At 33.1% G+C, this 20,426-nt stretch overlaps 2 pseudogenes; both read right to left on the reverse strand.

Moving 5' to 3' along the window:
* Positions 1-13,365: 13,365 nt before the first annotated feature.
* On the reverse strand, positions 13,366-14,411 carry LOC149552122 (NADPH--cytochrome P450 reductase 3-like; annotated as a pseudogene).
* Positions 14,412-15,141: 730 nt separating this feature from the next.
* On the reverse strand, positions 15,142-16,087 carry LOC149552123 (NADPH--cytochrome P450 reductase 3-like; annotated as a pseudogene).
* Between the last annotated feature and the right edge of the window lie 4,339 nt (positions 16,088-20,426).

Below are 20,426 nucleotides of genomic sequence, written 5' to 3' on the forward strand. Positions count from 1 at the left end.
CTAGGGGTTATGAGCTCTTTTTACATCATTATGTTAGGAGAAATCACAAGGTACCTATCTATCATCCTTGGGAGATGAATTTAGGAAAATTGACAGTAATAAAAGTATTTTTGAATGTGGAGTTACTCAAGGTCATTATAATAAATTATAATGTTGAAGACAGATGCATCTATGACAAGGATGGGGAAAAATTCATGGATATATCTGTTGAATCTCTAAATGAAGCTTTTAGACTGATTGATGGTCTAACTAAAAGGTTGTCATTCACATAATAAAAAAAAATGAGTATGAGAGGTCAGATATTTCATCTACACAATGAAAATTAATGTTGCACAAAATAGAAAAGGAGCCTCTAACTGCAACAAATGGACCTCCATTTAGCATCAAATTGTTTAATACATACTTTGACATGACATACCAATCATGTGGACAAGTAGGAGGGATGGAAGCACCTGATTTGATGGAAATCAAGCCCATGGTATTAGCATTAGACATTAAAATGTTGGAGCCCAAACCTTATAATTACGCAAAGTATGTTGTTGATAACATTCATACTTCTTTTGTTAATTTTGAAGATGTTAAGTACCCTACTTTTAAACATTATTCCTTTCTTATGAATATGGTTTTATATTTTGGGCAAATGAGAGGATTGTGGGGTGAGGGTTTGAAATTGAATTTGAGGGAGTCTAATGGAGAAATGAAGCCTATTCAAATGTGGAAAATAGTATGGGATTATAGGTTCAGTGCTTCTTGTTACCTTACATTTGAAGATCATTTTAATCAACTTTTGTACACTTTATTTGGAAACTAGTCTTTTCCCTCAATTATCCTAATATTAAAAGATTTTTAAGACCTAGGAACAATGGGTTGGGAAAGAAAATCAAACAAAGTTGGGGAGATTGGTATGCATATGATTACTTCACTTGTATCAGAGTATTTGGGTTTGAAGGAAGGCCATATAGATTACCAGCATCATTGCCTGATAGAATTGCATATCTAGAAATTGTAAGGCAGATGTCTAAATCTAGCAAACAACATTTCAGAGGTAAAAAAGAAAGAAAACTTTCCTTCTAGAAACTTTATTTTTTGGAGACTTTATTATTTGTGCAACTAAGTGTTATGACATGATTGGAGAGAAATTTTAGAATGTATCACATGTAAGCCATGAGTTTGTGGAGGAATTATGATCCAAAAGGATACATTCATGCCTATAGGAAATCATAGAAAGTGGGTGATTATATTCACCAAGGCATTGAATATGAGGAAAGTTTCAAGAATTTGGAGTGGGAAGAAGTACAACAAAAGATTCAGGAACAAATAGGGAATTGAAAGAACAATGGGAAAAGCCATAGAATAGTTTAAAGAAGACATTCAAAAGATTCTAGATTCCCCTATTCCAATTTCAAGAACTCTAGACAAGCCAATAATTCAGCCCTTAGATCATGATGTGAAAATCCTTGATAAGATAAATGTTGAGAAGGATGAAATAATTTTGGAGTCAAGAAAAATTGTAAATGATGATTCTTTTATCAAATCCAAGGAGTTTATGGTTGTTTTGTATAAATACAGAGGCAAATTATTGAGAGGAATATCCAAAATATCTCTCCTGAGAATGAACAAGAACTTGTGACAAATTTGAAGGAAGATATCAAAGGGGAAGTTGAGCATATAATTGTGGCAAGAGGAAGGTGACTATTGAATGAAGTAGGGGTGATGGCTCTGCTTAGTTGGGATTTGAGTGCATCATACTTTTTTGACATTTTAATTACACCTAGTAAAAAGGATATGAAACTTGATGTATAGAGAGTCAAAGATCCCATAATTGGTTCAAGATTTGTGGAAACAAGAAATCAATGTTGTTGTGGGCCTTATAAACCCCACACAAAAGGCCAAAAATTATTGAGGTTGACCAAGATTTTGGTCATTTGATGACACTAAAAGTAGGGGTGACAAACCCTAATAAGGTTGCAGGTATGCAGGTGGACTTGGTAGTGTTTAATCAAGAAAGTGTGAAGCAAGTGACATTTGAGAGGGATAACTAGAAGAAAATATATGAAACTATGTTAAAATAAAGGAAGCCTCAAGTGCAACCAATGATACAATCATTTTCTGATGCTCTGAGAATTGAATTAAAGAAATTGCAAGAAGATAATGAAAAATTGAAAGATGTTTTGATGATTAGAAGAGAAGTCTTTGGCACTCTGATCGAAAATCATTTGAAGAAGTTGCTTGAAAAATTAGGTTAGGTTTGGCATATTTATAGTACTTATAAACCCCTAGCTTTGAGACATGGCTTGGATAAAGAAAAGAATACTCTCAAAGAAGATGAAGATATTCAAGAAGTAGAAAGATTGATTGAGGATCATACTACATATTCACATGAATTTAAGTTTTCTTTCAAGTTAATGGGGGAATTAGTTACAAAATGGAGAGTTATATCTTGGCAAGATGAAAATGGAGACACCATTGGCCAATAGAGATGGATGGATATGTGTTATGTGATGTAGGAATGAGCCCTAAAAGCTACATAGAATGATGACTTGGAGATGTCAAAGGCCAACATGTAGATGGAGCAGATGTTTGAAATCAAGATCAAGGCAAGATAAGTAATCAGCGATGCAAATTTATTGGGAGATATCAAATATGCTGAAATTGTCAAGAACTACAATGATTTTATTGAATCATCATCATCATAATAGGCAGCATAAGTCTTTGTTCTATAAACTTGTTTTACTTGGTTAGTTGTAAATTTTGTAAACAAAGGGACATACCCTTTCACTATGTAACCATTCCAATGCCTATAATTATAAGGGTTGGATTTAGAATAGTATATCATATTATATAGAATTACTATCAATACATTAGTCTTATAGTTATACAGAGAGAAGTTGATTCTATTGTCTACTCTAGATTTTGGCTAGAACTATTTACGTGTCTATGATAGTAACAATACTATGAAAAAATAGAGCCGAATTGTATGCTCACTATAATCTAATTGGACTTTTTATCAATTTATCTTGTATAGAGAATACAAGAAAATATATTACAAGTTGAATTTTCAAAATTAAAGTATTAAATATAGAATTAGCAATATAAGAGTATTAGATAATTATGACCCTTATGAATAGTTTAAGATCTTCAATAACTCTATGAATCTAGTACTTCCATATCTATACTTTGAGAAACAATAACTATAGTAAGACATGAGAATAGTAATAAAGTGTAAATAACAAACACAAATAGAAAAAAGAAAAAGAAAAAAAAGATGATGAATCTTGTAAATGATCTTGTGATAATTATACTTAGACAACTTCCACAATAGAGGAATATGATCTTGTAAATTCTTTGGGGACAAGACAACTTGCTATTAGAGAAGTGAATTTTATCAATGGTGTGTCAAGTTACCTACCTAGTTTCTCTATAAGACCATATACACCTTCATTAAGCATCATGTACATACTACTGTAAACTTTAATAAACAGATAACCTTTAGGAACTTACTGCATTGGACAACATTTCCTTCTTTTGGCATCTACCACCATTCACTAGCTTGCAATCTTTTGCATCATTCTTCTCAGTAGCACTCCCTCTTCTCTTGTGATTCCTACCAACACCTCTTGCCTTAGGTTTTGGAAATCTTGCATCACTATTCTCATTCGAGCCCTACTTTTCCATGATAGAATTAGAAGACTAGTATGCAACAACTATGACAATTCCTCTAAAATAAGAAAAATAAAATTAAAAAGGAAAAATCTTCACCTCATCTTCCAATACAAATATTGGTGCATCAACATCTCCTTCAACCTTGGTAGCTACAACATTAACCATTTTGAAAATTTGCATGATGAAATGGAAACTAAACCCAAAACAATCAAAAAAAGGAAAAATTACAACCATCAAAATATAGGGTTTCTACTTTGGTTATGGAATAAATAAATAAAATGAATGCACATGCAACCTTTCAGCTATGATTAATCATGAAAGACTAGAAAATAGGTATCACCTCGAAGGAAATATTAGCAATTCAACCTTATCAAATGGAAGAGATATAGGTGTAGAACAATTTAGGTCTCCAAAAACTAAATTGTAGTCCATTAAAGATGCTACATCCAAATTTAGGTGCATGGCACTCAAAAATTGAAGTTACATGCTTTAGCATTTATCATAGCCACATTCAAATAGATATACTATTTCAAGTTATTCATCATTAGCAAGAAACTAAATAGAAGTTATCAATTAAGAATAGCTCAAATAAAAAGGAGTTCATTATTTTCAAAGATTAATACCTATACCATAGAGTATCATCCCATCATTCTAGACCTACAATGAATGAAATTGATTAATTAATGAAGGTATGCTAGTTTGAGCTTCACTTGGTTTCGAGAGTACTCTAATATTCTCTACTTAACAAGGCCAACCACAAGAAGGTGGAAGGTCATTTGGCCTCACCCCATCCCCCTAACATCAATCTAAATTCCCCATTATTATCTAATTACATACTTCATTCATTCATTCATTCATCCATTTATGAACTATAACATTCAATCAATACAATCAGATAACATTCATTAATATGATATAAAATTCATTAATATGCAATACTAATCAAGATTTCATTAACACATAATATTATTCATTAGCATGATAGAAAAATCAATATTAATACACAATATTCATAGATAACTACTTAAGACAATGTTCTTTCATTATCCAACAAAGTTTATCAAACAAGGTTTATCAAAGAGCATTTTTTTTAAAATCATTTCTTCTTTTTGTTTTTCTTATATTTCTTAAGGAAAAGGTTGATAGGAGCATCAATATCTTCCTCATTCTCTTCCTCTTGTAGCACATTTAATGTCAAATTATGATGGCTCCTCCTACTTTGAGGAGCACAAGGCTACTGCACTAAAGGGGGCTCTGTTGCAATAACAAGTAAATGGGTTAAATTGGCATACTCTTTTTTTGTTCTGTTATAAATATTTCATTAACCAGTAGAAGATAACATGCATTTTTCTTACCTAACAATGCCACATCATGTACAATAACATTTTGATCCACCACCACCTAAACATCTTGAACACTTTGAACATGCTCCAGTCCTTCACCATGATGTTCAATATGCTCTAAACTATTCAAAAAGAAGGTTACACATCAGATTCTAATTGAAGATGTTAAATTATATTCATAATTGCATAATTAATTTCCAATATAAAATTAATACCTCCACCACTTTGATGCACATCATGGCCTTCATCACATGTAGGTTTTGGGATAGGATTTGAAGGTTGTAGTGAAATGTGATGTGCATTGTTATGCAGTCAATTTATGTTGGAAACTAAAACAAAAAAATAAATTTCTCAACTAATCAATTTAATTTTATTTTGATTTGACCAATTTAGATGTGTCCCATTTAGTGCACCAGATTCTTGCGTATGGCTTTTAGATTCTTGGCATAGGTGTGCAACCACAACTTCATAGCCTTTAATCAAGGCAATTTTTGTATCTACATTGAATTATGTGCTTTGTAATTTTTTCTTAATATTGTTAGTTTTGCATGTATGATTTGATTAAACAAAATTATTCGCAATATCATATAATAAAAAATTATATGAAATTCCATTGCTGCTACTTACAAGTTGACAATGAAGATTCATATAGCCACTAGAGCCAAGTTTGTGTTGGCCAACCTTTTGTAGTCTTCGATGAGGCATATTAATGTCTCAAATTTGATATAGTTTTTATAGTTTGAACTTACTCTTTGAGCCTTGTGAAAAATATTTCCAAAATATTTGTTTCAAATATCTTGTGAACTTATGTTGAATACGGCTGGAACTTATTAAACTAATGGATAGTGGGTATGACATACTTTACTCAATATTTTACATAGAATGCAGTATTTCATATCAATATTTAAAGCTATGTTCTAATATTTGAATAAGAGTAGGAATGTTATTGTTCATATGTGTTCAGAATGTTTCTAACTTTCAGAAAATGGAGAAGTGGTGCAAAGAGTGGTGATTATCGTATTAAAAGAAGAAGAGGATGAAGATCGATCATGGAAAAGGAAGTGCAAATTAGTTCCTCTAAATAAGCCATTCCTGCGAAAGATTTATTGTTCTAGAAAAACTAGGAAGACCTGACTTGCAATATTTCTAGTGAGTTGTTATTCTTTTGCTTAATCAATGTTCTATGCCATGGTTGACATTCCACCTTCTTTTCTAGTGATGTTTGTTCATGGTTTCTTTTATGTCATGTTTTCAATAAGTACCCAATCCTCTATATAATAGATTTGGGGGAGGCAAGGGGGGGGGGGGGGATCATCTTGGCAAGAAGGAGAAGAAAGTAATGAACAAATATACAATACTAGTTTGAGATTCAGAAGTTACTCTTTTCTATTCTTCATGAATTATTTAGTGATGTAATCAAAGAAGGATTTTATGAGAGAGTTATTTTGAATACTTGTTGTGTTCTTAGTTAGTTGAAGCCAACCAAGGGGCCCCACTTGGGAGGTGGAATAGAATTAGGTAAAGTAGATTCATTCCTTGATATTTCTTGTTGTAAGATAGATTTACTATATTAGTCTTGTAGCATTATTACTATGAAAGTTCTTGCAACACCTATGGAAAATGATCATGGTGGATGTTTGAATTGTTAACTAGTTTAGAGCTCATTTTCTAAAGTTTTCTATAGTTATATATTGTTAGTTCAAGTGTGATTACTATTTTGTATCAATAGTGTAGATTCCTTTCATGCATTTTACCTTCCTACAACATAGGTGTTATGTCTCTTGAAGGAACTTAGCATGCACATATCATCTTGACCCATTTCAAGCCCTACATTTCTAGGTTGACAATTCAAGTGTATTTAATGATGGAATAGATAGTTTTCAAAATAGACATAGTATCATTGACAGGAATAATGGTGTGATTATCTTCATCTATTATGGAACCCTACATTTTTGGTGTCGTTGCCAAGGATGGTGTCAAAATAGGAACCTTCATGAGTCCTTTATTTTTAGATTAGTTTGTTAGCTAGAAACCACAAAATTGTGGGCTTGACTAACAAGTCACCAATTCAATTGCATGCATTGAAGAGGAAGACAATGAGATGAATATGGGAGATTTCCTCCATGGGAGTCTATTAATCTAAACAAAGAAATTGAAGAAGAAGCCGAGTTTCCTTTTGAGGATGCAAGCCCTATTTTTCCTATAGAATCATCCTCTAGAGAAAACCCAATAGATACAAGTTGTCTTCAACCTTTTGCTAAAATTTTGGCCAATTTCCTTGATAATACTATTCCAAATCCACCAATTGTTAACAATTTAGTACCAAATGTTCCTTTTTAGCAACAACCCCATAATCAAATTCCTCTAGTAATGGCATAACCTACTTTTCCATTTCCTCTTCCAAGCCTCATAACCAATGCTAATCTCAAAAATATACCTACAACTACTCTTCCAAATTTCTATTGCCTTGTAATTGAAGACCTTGATACTTTCTTGTTTAATTTTGGCATACTATGCCATAGCTTTGACTATAACACTAATGCCCATAAGCTCAAGTTGTTTCCAACAACATGAAATAATTAGCTTTATGATGGTTCATGGGCTTAGGAGACAATGCAATAGGTATTTGGAATGAAATGCAAACTATGTTTTTGGGTAAATACAAAGAGTATTACAAGGTAAGTGATTCAAGAGGAGGTGATATCTTTAAAATATCACAGAAGGAGGATGAAACATTAGAAGACTATATCTCACATTTTTTGAAGACACTACAGAAGAACCCTTAGTATGTACTGTGGAGGATTAAAACAAGCTAGTCTTCTTGAGAGGGGTGAATGATAATTGTCTAGAAGCACTAGACCTAATAGATGGTGGTGATGCATATCAATCTTCTTGGGATGACCTCAAAGAAATCTATCTTAACTCCTCGAGGTCAACTATGAAGAAAGGAAGAGGACACTAGACTATAGTGACCAAAGGAATTAGTCAAGGTATTTCAAAGTTCAAGATCTCTAATCTTCTCTCAAATTTCAAGTAGTACATCATAAATGATGTTGCTATACATCTCGATACAATGACTGGAAAGAAGAAGCATGCATAAGTTGAGGTGCAATTAGCTAAGTATTGTTCACACTGCTAATAAGCAGAAGAAATATTGCCAATACAAATTGGTCACTAGCATGGAGAACCAACATCTTCCAACTGACTACATCAAGATAGGTGGAGAGGATGAGGAAGTATTCTTTGTTTCTCAATATCATCCATGGGCCCAACATTGAGGTATGCCTTAGGTCCCTTTACAAAATTCAAATATGTATGGTAATCAATAGAAAAACTGTAGTACCCAAGGTCCTCCACAATATAGTCAACCTAATTGGAATAATGCTTGGAAAAATAATCCACAACAGTCTCAATGGCCTTAGAATTCCCAACCTTCCTAGCTAAACCAACAAAACAATCAATGGTCTAGCCAACAAAATAATCAATAGCAGAATCAATAGAACTAATGGCAACCATCCTAAGGGAATTGCTAGTCTACAAACCAATGGAGAGGACATCAACAATGGCCTAACCAAAATACTGGTAATCCACAGTTACCACCTTTAGTCCAACAACTTGCACTAATGCCACCACCTACAAGTTCTAGGCCTCAAAAGTAGACTCAATTATATGCACAACCTCAGCCAAATCCAAATAACTAGTAGCCACAATAACCCATGTATTTTGCAGATGCTAAGCAATACCCTGCTTATGCTCTAAATGTTGCAAATATACATTTGAGATCTGGTATAACCTTGCTAGTGCCTAAACTACCTCTCATAACTAAAATACTAGATACTTCTATAGCATCAGAACCCACAACTTATCAGTCACAAATGGTTGACCCAACCCATATAACTAGCTCAACTCAAACCCAAAAAATAGTTGAACCTCCTTTTACACAAAACCTCATACAAAGTAAACCTGCACAAACAAAGGAACAATCCTTTGACATTATTGATAAGCTAAAGAAAATGCATGTCCAAATTCCTTTATTCCAAGCCAATAAAGATGTTCCTATTTATGGAAAAGCCATTAGAGAAGCCTATTTGAAAAAGCCAAGGAGGAAGAAAAAGGACCCAACTATAGTCCATGTTGTAGGACAATTGGCTGACATTATGTTAGGAAAATTGATTATTCCTAAATATTTTGATCCAAAAAATTCTAGTTGTGAATGTGATTATAAATGGTCAGTTTGTTAAAAATGCTTTAATTGATCTTGGTGCTGCTATAAATACCATGAATAAGGATACTATAAACAAACTGAACATAGAAGGGTTAAGGGCTGCCCCAATAATTCTATAATGTGTAGATAGTTATACTGTCACTTCTGATGGGATGATAGAAGACATAGTAGTAACCCTAGACTCTCTAGAGTACCTTGCAGATTTCATGATTCTATTCCCAAAAGTCAATTTATTTAGTTACCCTATCATCTAAGGATTATCATGGTTAGCAAAAATTGATGAAAATACAAGTTGTAGGCCAAGAAGTATGACCATATTAGATGGATAGACAACAAAGAAATTTGATTTATATCCTCCAATGCAACCACAACCAGATTTGAGTACATCTATATGGCCAAATTTAGGGGATGGAGAAGTAGAGTTAAAATTTATAGTGAAACTTATGATGTTACATAGACAGTCTTTTCTAAAGCTATAGGAAGAGGACTCATTAATTTAGAGTATTCTTAATAATACTTGTGTGGTAGAAAAAGATGTATCTAACACTTCTATGTTAGAACTAACTACATATGAGGAATGTAATGAGAGTTGTTTCCTACCCAAGGAGCTAGACATTATCCATTAGCTTTTACCATGTGAATTGGATACAAGTCCAATTTTTGAAGCTACTATGGTTGATCTCACAACTACTGTTGATTTGTCAAAAGGTCATAATCTCCATGTCAATCCAAAATTTCCTTCTACACAGATGAAATAGTTAACAGAGCTTCTTCAAAAAGATGAAAAGGCTTTTGCATGGGACTATGGGGATATGAAAGGGTTAAGTCCTACATTATGTACTTATAGAATATACATCAATGAAGGGTACCTTCCATTCCATCAACCCCATAGAAGGATTAATCTATCTCTCAAGGAAATAGTTAAAAGTGAATTGCAAAAGTTGCTTGATGTTGGTTTTATAAACCCTATATTTGATAGTAGATGGGTCTCACCTCTAGTCAGTGCCTAAAAAGGAGGGAAATGGTAGATTTTTGTAGATTAAAAAGAATTGAATAAGGCAACTAAAAAGGATCACTTTCCTTTACCCTTCATTGATCAAGTTCTAGACACTCTGGCTGGTAAGAAATATTTTTCTTTCTTAGATGGCTATAGTAGTTATAATAAGATAAGTATAGCTCTTGAAGATCAAGATAAAACCACATTTACATGCCCATGGGGTAATTTTGCATATTTTGTCTGACCATTTGGCTTGTGTAATTCCCTAACAACCACTAGTACAAACACAACAATATGTGACTAAAAAAACCACTAAAAGTTGTATATATGTGACTAAAATCAGTCACATGACTAATAGTAGTTAATATCCAGTCATTTATAACGCTACTAAATATACTATTAAACAATTTTAGTCACTGATTTTGATCATCGATTTAATCACATATTTAGTCGTATATTTGATAGTTGATATAGTCACATATTTAATGGTATATTTAGTAGCATATTTAATCACATATTTAGTACATTTACTCACATATTTGGTAGTGTATTTAGTAGCATATTTAATAGTATATTTGGTCTCATTTTTAGTAGCACATTCAATAGTATATTTAGTCACATATTTGGCACATATTTGATAATGTATTTAGTAGCATATTTAATAGTATATTTGGTCAGATATTTAGTAGCATATTCAATAGTATATTTAGTCACAAATTTGGTAGTGTACTTGGTCATAATAGGGCATGATGGAATTGAACCACCATCCTCCTGCTTGTAAAGCAGGTGCTCTTCCATTGAGCTAGCACCCTTTAAAGACAACATAATAAATTATTATTTGTTTCATTTCATTCTCACTATAGCACCCAAAATGGTTATATAACAAGGAGTTAAAGATAAGAACTTCACATTTCATGCACTAGGAAGTTAAGAATAATCAAATGAAATCTTACACCTCAGCAACTATTTGGGGCCACAGAGACATTATAGCAACTATCATTGAGTAGAACAAAAAATTATATCCAAAATTTCACCTTCAATTGATAAAGAGTGACAAACATTAAAACAAAACCATTTGGATGCAGAACACCCCTATAATCTACCTCATCACCCTATACATGTGAAAGGAATTCAATTAATGATAAGCATGAAAATCATCTATAGAAAGAGATACAAAAATAGAATGTAATTTTCTTTAAAAACTATTGACATCAAGACCAACTCACTTTTACAATTTGAGCCTCCCAGATCAAGTGTCAAGATTTTAAATTACTACAAATAAGAATGATAAATTTTAATAAATTAATTAAGAAGTTCAAATAAACCAAAATTGAATTCCTTCAGTCGAGACATTGGTTGAGTAGAAGTACAAAAAGAAATAATTAAACAAGACTTCGACTATGGAAAAATAAAAACTGATATAATTTGAAATGGAGAATATCAAACAAATGGGAAAAGGGAAGTATAAAGATTCTAGAAAAAGAAAGCTTGCAAGAATAAAGTGTAACACACCTTCTGAATGGGAAGTTGGCTAGTTCTCCTTTGGAAATCAAAGAAGTGGCATTGCTTCTTCTCAAAAGGAGCCTATCAAAATAATAGCTTCTAAAATATCAATACTAGATTCAAAAGTAAAATGATGATTTAGAATAGTTCATCAACACCATAAATGTAAAAAGAAGCTATTTGCAAGCTTACCACTCCTTTCTCAATCTTGGAAGCTTGCATTCCAAGATTTTCAAGTCTTCTACACAAATCTATCTCCTCTTTTGGAGCTTGCGTCAGGGAAACCAAAATTGTATCACCCAAACCATCCTCCATACAAAATTGACAAGTGTCAACATATATCATGATAAGGTACAAAACAAATCGTGATATCTTGACACAGAAATGAGGAAGAGAATCATTAGAAGAAACCTATAAAAGTGTTCCAATGCCAATTGCAGATTTCATTCGCCCATCTTCACCTTCACCAGCTTCAATAACTCCCAAATGCAATGGATAATTCCATCCTAGGACATTCATCTCTGAAACAAGAAAATGGTATGCCTAGACCATAATTACTGGGTTGCTTTCTTTCATTGAGAAGATAAAGTTATGGAAATCTAGCTTCCGACAAATGCATGCAAATTTAAATGCCGATTTCGTCTATGCATGTTGTATATATTCATGTCTACTATTATTCTACTTTCAATTATATAGTATTCATGTACCTACTATATATATTCATGTTGGCTTTGTTGTATATATTCATGTCAGCTTTGCATGTTGTATATATTCTTGTCTGCTATTATTTACTTTCAATTCTATAGTATTCATGTGCCTTTTCTATATACTCATACTTTGTTGTTTTATTTTTCTCAAGAAAGCTACAACTTTTGTCTTAATGTTGTAGTCCTATGACTATCTTCCAGATGGAACTTGCATGGCTTATATTTTCCATTTGTCATAATACAAGTTGTTCTTTGGTTTACAAAAATTGTCCCTTTTCATAATGGGATCCTCTCATAGATGAACATTAAAATGTGAATCTCAATTAGTTGACCTTGGAATTAACTCCAACCTAATGCTAAATAATAAAGAAAATCCTGTTTATCAATTTTCAATATTTATAGAAGGACAATGTTCAAGAGACTTCAAACTGTCAATTAATCTTTCTAGTACAAGAGACATAGTTGCTCAATTTTAGCAGGTTAATATGATCAAACCACCTCAATTAAAATTTTCCAAATTTTCCAAATTTAATTAATTTATTCTGTTAATAACTACTTACTTGTGATGCATGTATGCCAGTCAACATTGCAACACCAAACACAAGGAGAAAGTCCATGATTAAAAATGCTAATGCGCCACAATGCCAAGTTGCCAAATGGTTCATCCATGGCCTGAAGGAGGAAGGAGAATTTTGATTTTTTGCTAGTCCTGTGTTACCAAATAAATATTATAATTACAAATTATCTAAACCTTAAACATGATCAACAATAAAAGTAAATCAATAAATTGGTCTTTATTTTATTTGGTAGTGAAGAAGACATATGCTAAAAAGTAACAATGCCACTAATCAGCATTGCAGAAGTTTCCAAAAACATAAACAAGAATACAACTTTATCTTTGTGTGTACCCCTTCTAGTTTTTGTTTACTAGACATCTCTTAGATATCTGCCTTCTGATTGAAGTTTCTTCAAAACTGACTCTACTTCACTGCCATTCATAGACTCCTGTCATGCAAACAAATCACTTATTAGTTTACAATAACATGAATGGTTTTTGTCTTATATTTGTGTATTAAAATTTGCTAATGCTTTAACCCTTTTCTCTTAATCTATTCATAAGAAGATTTACTTGCTGTTGAATGATGTTCAACAAAGCTTGATGAACATATTTTTCCATATCCGTTGCATCACCACACACATAAAAATAGTTGCCTTGAGAAATGAGCTCCCATATATAGCTAGCTTGTATTTGACAAATGAAGTAGATGTGAGCTACTGTTCGAAAAAATACTTGCAATATGTACTCTGGAAATAACCAAGCATGTCAAACAAAACTCCTATGAGTTATAAGAGAAAAGTACAGTTCTTCAAATATGGTCACCTCTTTTAGGATTTTTTGTTGCACATATTCCTTTTGGGCACCTTCTCTAGAGAATGCTACATCGAGTCTAGACAGTATGCCTTGTTCAACAAATTGATTTAGTTCCTCCTAATAGATGAAGTTTTGCATGTTCATTAATAGTTACACTAGTCAACAAATCACCTTCCTTGTTGAGAAAGTAATAATAACATTACTAACATGAATCAAAGGAGGACCCAAAGGTGATCCAATATATCATTACCATTTTCCTATTTCTGCATCCGAAATAGAGGACAATTGTTCCAAGTTGCAAGCCAGATTTTCGCAGAGAAGCTCTTTCCTAGAGAAATCCTCTGAATAGTGCAATGCCCATCCCAGGTCCTACCATAACAATTGGGACCATAGGATCTGAAGGAAGCTTGAAATTTGACTTCCTAATAAAAATTGGCGCCCAACTACAATTCTTTGCAGATTCTATGTATGGGGTGGAATTCTACCAGACAAACACCAAACATGATCATCAGCTGACATTTGCACCTTACTCAACATGATCATTTTGGAGAACTATTCTTCAATAGGGATAACTATAGACTTCATGTAATGCTACCTTCATCCATGTAGGGCTAGGGCCATGGACTAGAGCACATGTAACATGGACTCTTCTTGGTACAAAATTGTCAAAACCATACAACATCAACCTATTATGAGTATATAGGATTACAAGAAATAAAAATAATGAATATTCAGTTTCAAACCATTACCTTGAAGCTGATGAGATGGAATAGAAACGTGGTTGTAAATGTGGAGCAATGGCACCAAGAAATACTTAGTGGAACCTTCACTGATGGAAACTCAACAAGAACTTCTAGAAGACTCCTTTGGCATGATAAGATCCATTCAGAATACTCATCCTAGTAGTCAGAACAAAATACATGTCAACGGTAGAGAAAAATGAACTAATTCTTTGGAAGCAATGACTTAAAGAGCAAAGATTCACGATTTGATTTGCAAAGCCTATTTTATTCTTATCTGAGCTAATTCCCAAAAGGTAGCCATAACACCAACGGCCCTGTCTTAGTATCTCAGGTATTATTAATGTTCTTGTGGTAGAGAGTATTGTCATTATTATCACTATATTAGACAAGGGAACACGATCAGATTGATTAACAAAAGTATGATTCACAAACATTATAAGGAAAAGTGTAATACTCTCAAATCTGTAACCGATATCCTTTATTCATATCTAGTGGCATCAGACTAAAATTAGAGATAACTTGCATATTTCTGAAGTAGTACTAGAATACAACTTTATCTTTGTGTGTTCTCCTTCTAGTGTTTGTTTACTAGACCTCTCTCAGATATCTACCTTCTGATTGAAGTTTCCTCAAAACTGACAATGCTTCACTGCCATCCATAGACTCATGCCATGTAGACAAATCACTTATTAGTTTACAATAACATTAATGGTTGTTGTCTAATATTTGTGTATTAAAATTTGCTAACGCTTTAAGCCTTTCTCTTAATCTATTCATAAGAAGATTTACCTGTTGTTGAATGATGTTCAACAAAGCCTAATGAACATATTTTTCCATATCCTTTGCATCACCACACACATAAAAATAGTCACCTTGAGAAATGAGCTCCCATATATAGCTAGCTTGTATTTGACAAATGAACTAGATGTGAGCTATTGTTCGAAAAAATACTTGCAATATGTACTCTGGAAATAACCAAGCATGTCAAACAGGACTCCTATGAGTTATAAGAGATAAGTGCGAATCTTCAAATGTGGTCACCTCTTTTAGGATTTTGTGTTGCACATATTCCTTTTGGGCACCTTCTCTAGAGAATGCTACATCCAGTCTAGACAGTATGCCTTCTTCAACCAATTAATTTAGTTCCTCCTGATAGATGAAGTCCTGCATGTTCATTGATAGTTACACTAGTCAGCAAATCACCTTCCTTGTTGAGAAAGTAATAATAACATTACTAACATGAATCAAAGGAGGACCCAAAGGTGATCCAATATATCATTACCATTTTCCTATTTCTGCAGCCAAAATAGAGGACAACTGTTCCAAGTTGCAAGCCGAATTTTTGCAGAGAAGCTCTTTCCTGGAGAAATCCTCTAAATAGTACAATGCCCGTCCTAGGTCCTACCATGACAATTGGGACCATAGGATCTGAAGGAAGCTTTAAATTTGACTTCCTAATAAAAATTGGTGCCCAGCTACAATTCTCTATAGATTTTGTGTATGGGTGGAATTCAGCCAGACAAACACCAAACATGATCATTAGCTTACATTTGCACCTTACTCAGCATGATCATTCTAGAGACTATTCTTTAGTAGGGATAACTATAGACTTCATGTAATGCTACCTTCATCCATGTAGGGCTAGGGCCATGGACTAGAGCACATGTAACATGGACTCTTCTTGGTACAAAACTGTCAAAACCATACAACATCAACCTATTATGAGTATATAGGATTACAAGAAATAAAAATAATGAATCTTCAATTTCAAACCATTACGTTGAAGCTGATGAGATGGAATAGAAACGTGGTTGTAAATGTGGAGCAATGGCACAAAAAAATACTCCTAGTGGAACCTTCACTTAAGGAAACTCAACAAAAACTTTTAGAAGACTCCTTTGGCATGATAAGATCCATTCAGAATACTCATACTGGTAGTCAGAACAAAATACATGTCAACAATAGAGAAAAATGAACTAATTCTTTGGAAGCAATGACTTAAAGAGAAAAGATTCATGATTTGATTTGCAAAGTCTATTCTGTTCTTAACTGAGCCAATTCCCAAAAGGTAGCTGTAACACCAGTGGTCCTGTCTTAGTATCTCAGGTATTCTTAGTGTTCTTGTGGCAGAGAATATTGTCATTATTATCAGTATATCAGACAAGGGAACATGATCAGATCGGCTAACAAAAGTATGATTCACAAACATTATAAGGAAAAGTGTAAGAATAAGAGACATTAAATAAGAGTAAGAATTAAAGACATCAAATACTCGAACATAATAAATATGAAGCCATTGCATCCAATAAAGTTAAACCATAACACTTCACCACCATCTTCTTAACTTATGAGAGTGAAGGTTTGTATTCTCTTCATTATACCTTTAAAGTTTAACCTGTGATGCTGTATACTATTGAAATCAACAGGAGGTGAGAAATTATTAGTGTTTAAGAGTGGGGCTCTGCATGTGGATTGTGACTATCAGTTTTGATCTTTTTATGGGAAGCCTCAACTCCAAGATCATGTCAAAAGCGTTAGTGACTGGTTCAGTAAGCCTTTTCGAAGTTCCTTTGAATTGTAACTGGAAAGAGTAGCCTTTGTGTTATTCTCCTCAATAAGACTCAACTAGATTGTGGTATCTCTACCTCATGATTTCTTATCTAAAAATGTAGTTATTTGATTGCATCTTTGGCTTGAAGCTCTTTACATCATTGAACAAGGAAATATTTTAAGGGCTATGCAAATTCTTGGTTACCTAGTGTCAGGAGTTCTCACAGAAGGAAGAATAGTAGCATTATTGATCAAGTGAAGCAATAGTTGCATGGAATTATATATGGTATTGGCATCAATATCAATGGTGTTGGTATTAGTATCAAATATGGATATCACAGATTTTAAAGATCTCCTAATACAGAAATGGCTGGATATGGAAACTTCAAAAAAATATCATTGAAAATCTAGAAATTGAGAGATGATGAAAATTCATGCAGTTGGGTCAGTATCATTGAAAATCCAGAAATTGAGAGATGATGAAGTGCAACCACAACTTGTTGAGTTAATACAAGGGTATGCATTTTTCCATCTATTTACTAAATACCTCGACTTGTGTTTCGCACAGTTATCTTTGGTTGATGAAGCACTCTCTATTTATGTACATGAATATTAAATTCTTGATTCAATAGAATATGGTTGACTGTCAATAAATCTCATGTAGACCATGAATATATGCATCTATAAAAAGAAAACTTATTTTGATTTGTTTCCCTTCCGACACAATAGATCATGATACCATAATTTTTCCTTGGCTAGAATTATCTTTCTCCTAAGTCTCCTTCTGTTGTTTATAAATCATTAAGGGATTAATTTGGTGTGTCTCATAATATATTGGGTTCAGACAATTGCATTAAAATCAAAGCACCAATAGAAAAAAATTAAGGGTTCTGATATAAATGGACAATTCCACAAGAATTTGTGGGACACCATCTCCTTTTCTCTAGACACCTTGGGTGCATATGTTTTTAGGACATTGAAAGAAAATCTGAAAGAGAGAAATGAGGAGATTGAATTTGTTTTTTAAATGTGTATATATCTTATGCAATTTGAAGCTTTAAGATGAAACTAATAGGCTAGTCTATACCTAATCACTCTAGAGCCAACAATTGCAAATAGAAAACAAAAAACAAAATAAGGTTATGACAAAGAGAGATGGAAGTGGAAAACAAAAATATGATTCACATATATGACTTATTTGATGCTGGAAATGGATTGTGGATTATTTCATGAGGTTGCAAGCTAAATTTTGTTGAAACCAAAGATTGGGTCACTTTTGCCAACTTGACTGGATAGAGTAGGGTGCACTAGTGTTTTTAGAGGATAGTCCTCAAGTCAAAACAATCCCAAATTTCTAGGACAACCTGATGTCTGAAATACCTATGTCCTGTCATCTATTGGAATCACAAATGAATGTGAAACTATGCAAGAAGAGAGAAAATTGACTAAGTGGAATATTTCTACTTGACGAAGACAAACTCTAAATTGGCACTAGTGAAATCTCAAAGGGTCTTGATGCAAGGGTATTTATATTCAAGAAAAAGTATGGTATTGCATGTGGGAGGATAGAATAGGGGTACAAAGGACCTGAGTAGTTTTTTGAAGTTTTTGGGCGATGTCTGTAATGAACTCCTGATCTTTATAATCTTTTGCTAACCATCAGATATGCACATAATGCTCTATATTTTTTATGCATGAGATATTGTACATTTGTCAACAGGATCACATGGTAGAAAATGAAATTCAATAATGTTTACCTATTGCTAGAATGAAGCTAATAGATTGGTTGATTACCTGGCAAACAAAGAAACTAATCAAGACATGCATTGCTCAATAATATCTAATGAGATGAAATTACAAATTATTGAATTTGTCCCCAACAAGTTTAAATGTGAGATTGAATGGGCATTTCCTTCTTAATAACATTCAAAGTTTTTTAATTGACTTATAAAAATAGTGGTATTTTTAATAGTTCATTAGAGGTTTAAGAAGCTTGTGCATTATTTGTTTGTAAAACATTGTCATAAACTTTAGAAGAGGTTCCAGTGATCAATGTTTCCTATGGGTAAACCAAGTTTGAGTTGTGATTTATTACTGGCTAAAGAAAATGACTCTTTAGTATTGTCCACTAGGGAAGTGGGTATTCTGACTGGAGAGCTGGCAATGATGGCAATTAGGCTTTACTGGAAGAAATGTTCATACAGTCATAGTCAATGCGCAGTGAGTTTTTTTGGAAGTAATGTTACACAATTTGAGAGAACATACTCATGTACCAATTGCATTTGTTCTCGTTGTATTTCCATAAATATAATAATAAATATATTAGAAGTGGTTACAGGTTTACTGATAAAGCTTGTGTAGTTTGCAGTCCATCAAGGAATGTGGGCAAGTGTTAGAAAGTTATGACATGAGTTGTACATTTACCGATATGAACATTTATGAGGAGCTCCTAGTTACACTGTGCATTCAAGGCTAGAATTTATACAAATATGCCTACTTCATTTGTAAGAAATTGGAGAATTCCCATAAAAACAAAGGATGACTTGCGAGATTCATGCTTAGGTTTCATTAGCTCAACCTTCACCAACTTAAACGTCATCTTCACGAGTTTTATCGTCTCAAGGTTTCATTAAATTCATAGAAAGGGATTATATAGAAATGGGCCATTGTAGGAGACTTTATAGCTCTAGTATGTTATCTTGATAAAGGAGTTTTGAGTAAAGCATTTATATGTGGGCATACAAGGAGGCTAGAGAAACTTAGGAAAAATGATTTATGATAGAAGATTTTGACCAATATTTTTTTTTTCTGCCTTATTGCACAACACTAAATGATTAGTGGTCCAATCATCAAGTTCATTATCACTCTAAATGGACTTGAAAAGTCTATGAAATTAAATATTTTGGACTTGAAATAATGTTGCTAGGTGGCCTTGGATGTCAAATTGGAGCTTTTAGCCATGTGATTCTTCAAACCCCTTGTAGTTGTATGCATTACTTGCAAATCCCAGTGAATATATATATATTTTAATAAATTTTCATCATCAATAATAGGTTCAATGAATGTGCATAATGAAGTGTACAACATGCAGGGTGATGTAAAGGACTTCCTTCATGCAGAGGGTCGTAGTGCATAGGATACATGTTCTTATGTGTGCACTGCTCTTATCAAAGGCCCTCTATTTGGTCTATGAGACTGACCACAAGTCCTATGTTAAGAAGTATGGGAGTATTCATGGTTGGGATATTGCACTCTATATTTTTTAGGTTTTTTAACAACATCATGCTTTTCTTTGTTGGTATTAGTATCAAATATGGATATCA

This window comes from Cupressus sempervirens, chromosome 6 (genome assembly GCF_028749045.1).
Source record: "Cupressus sempervirens isolate cs-2001-9-10 chromosome 6, ASM2874904v1, whole genome shotgun sequence".
NCBI classification, from domain to species: Eukaryota; Viridiplantae; Streptophyta; class Pinopsida; order Cupressales; family Cupressaceae; genus Cupressus; species Cupressus sempervirens.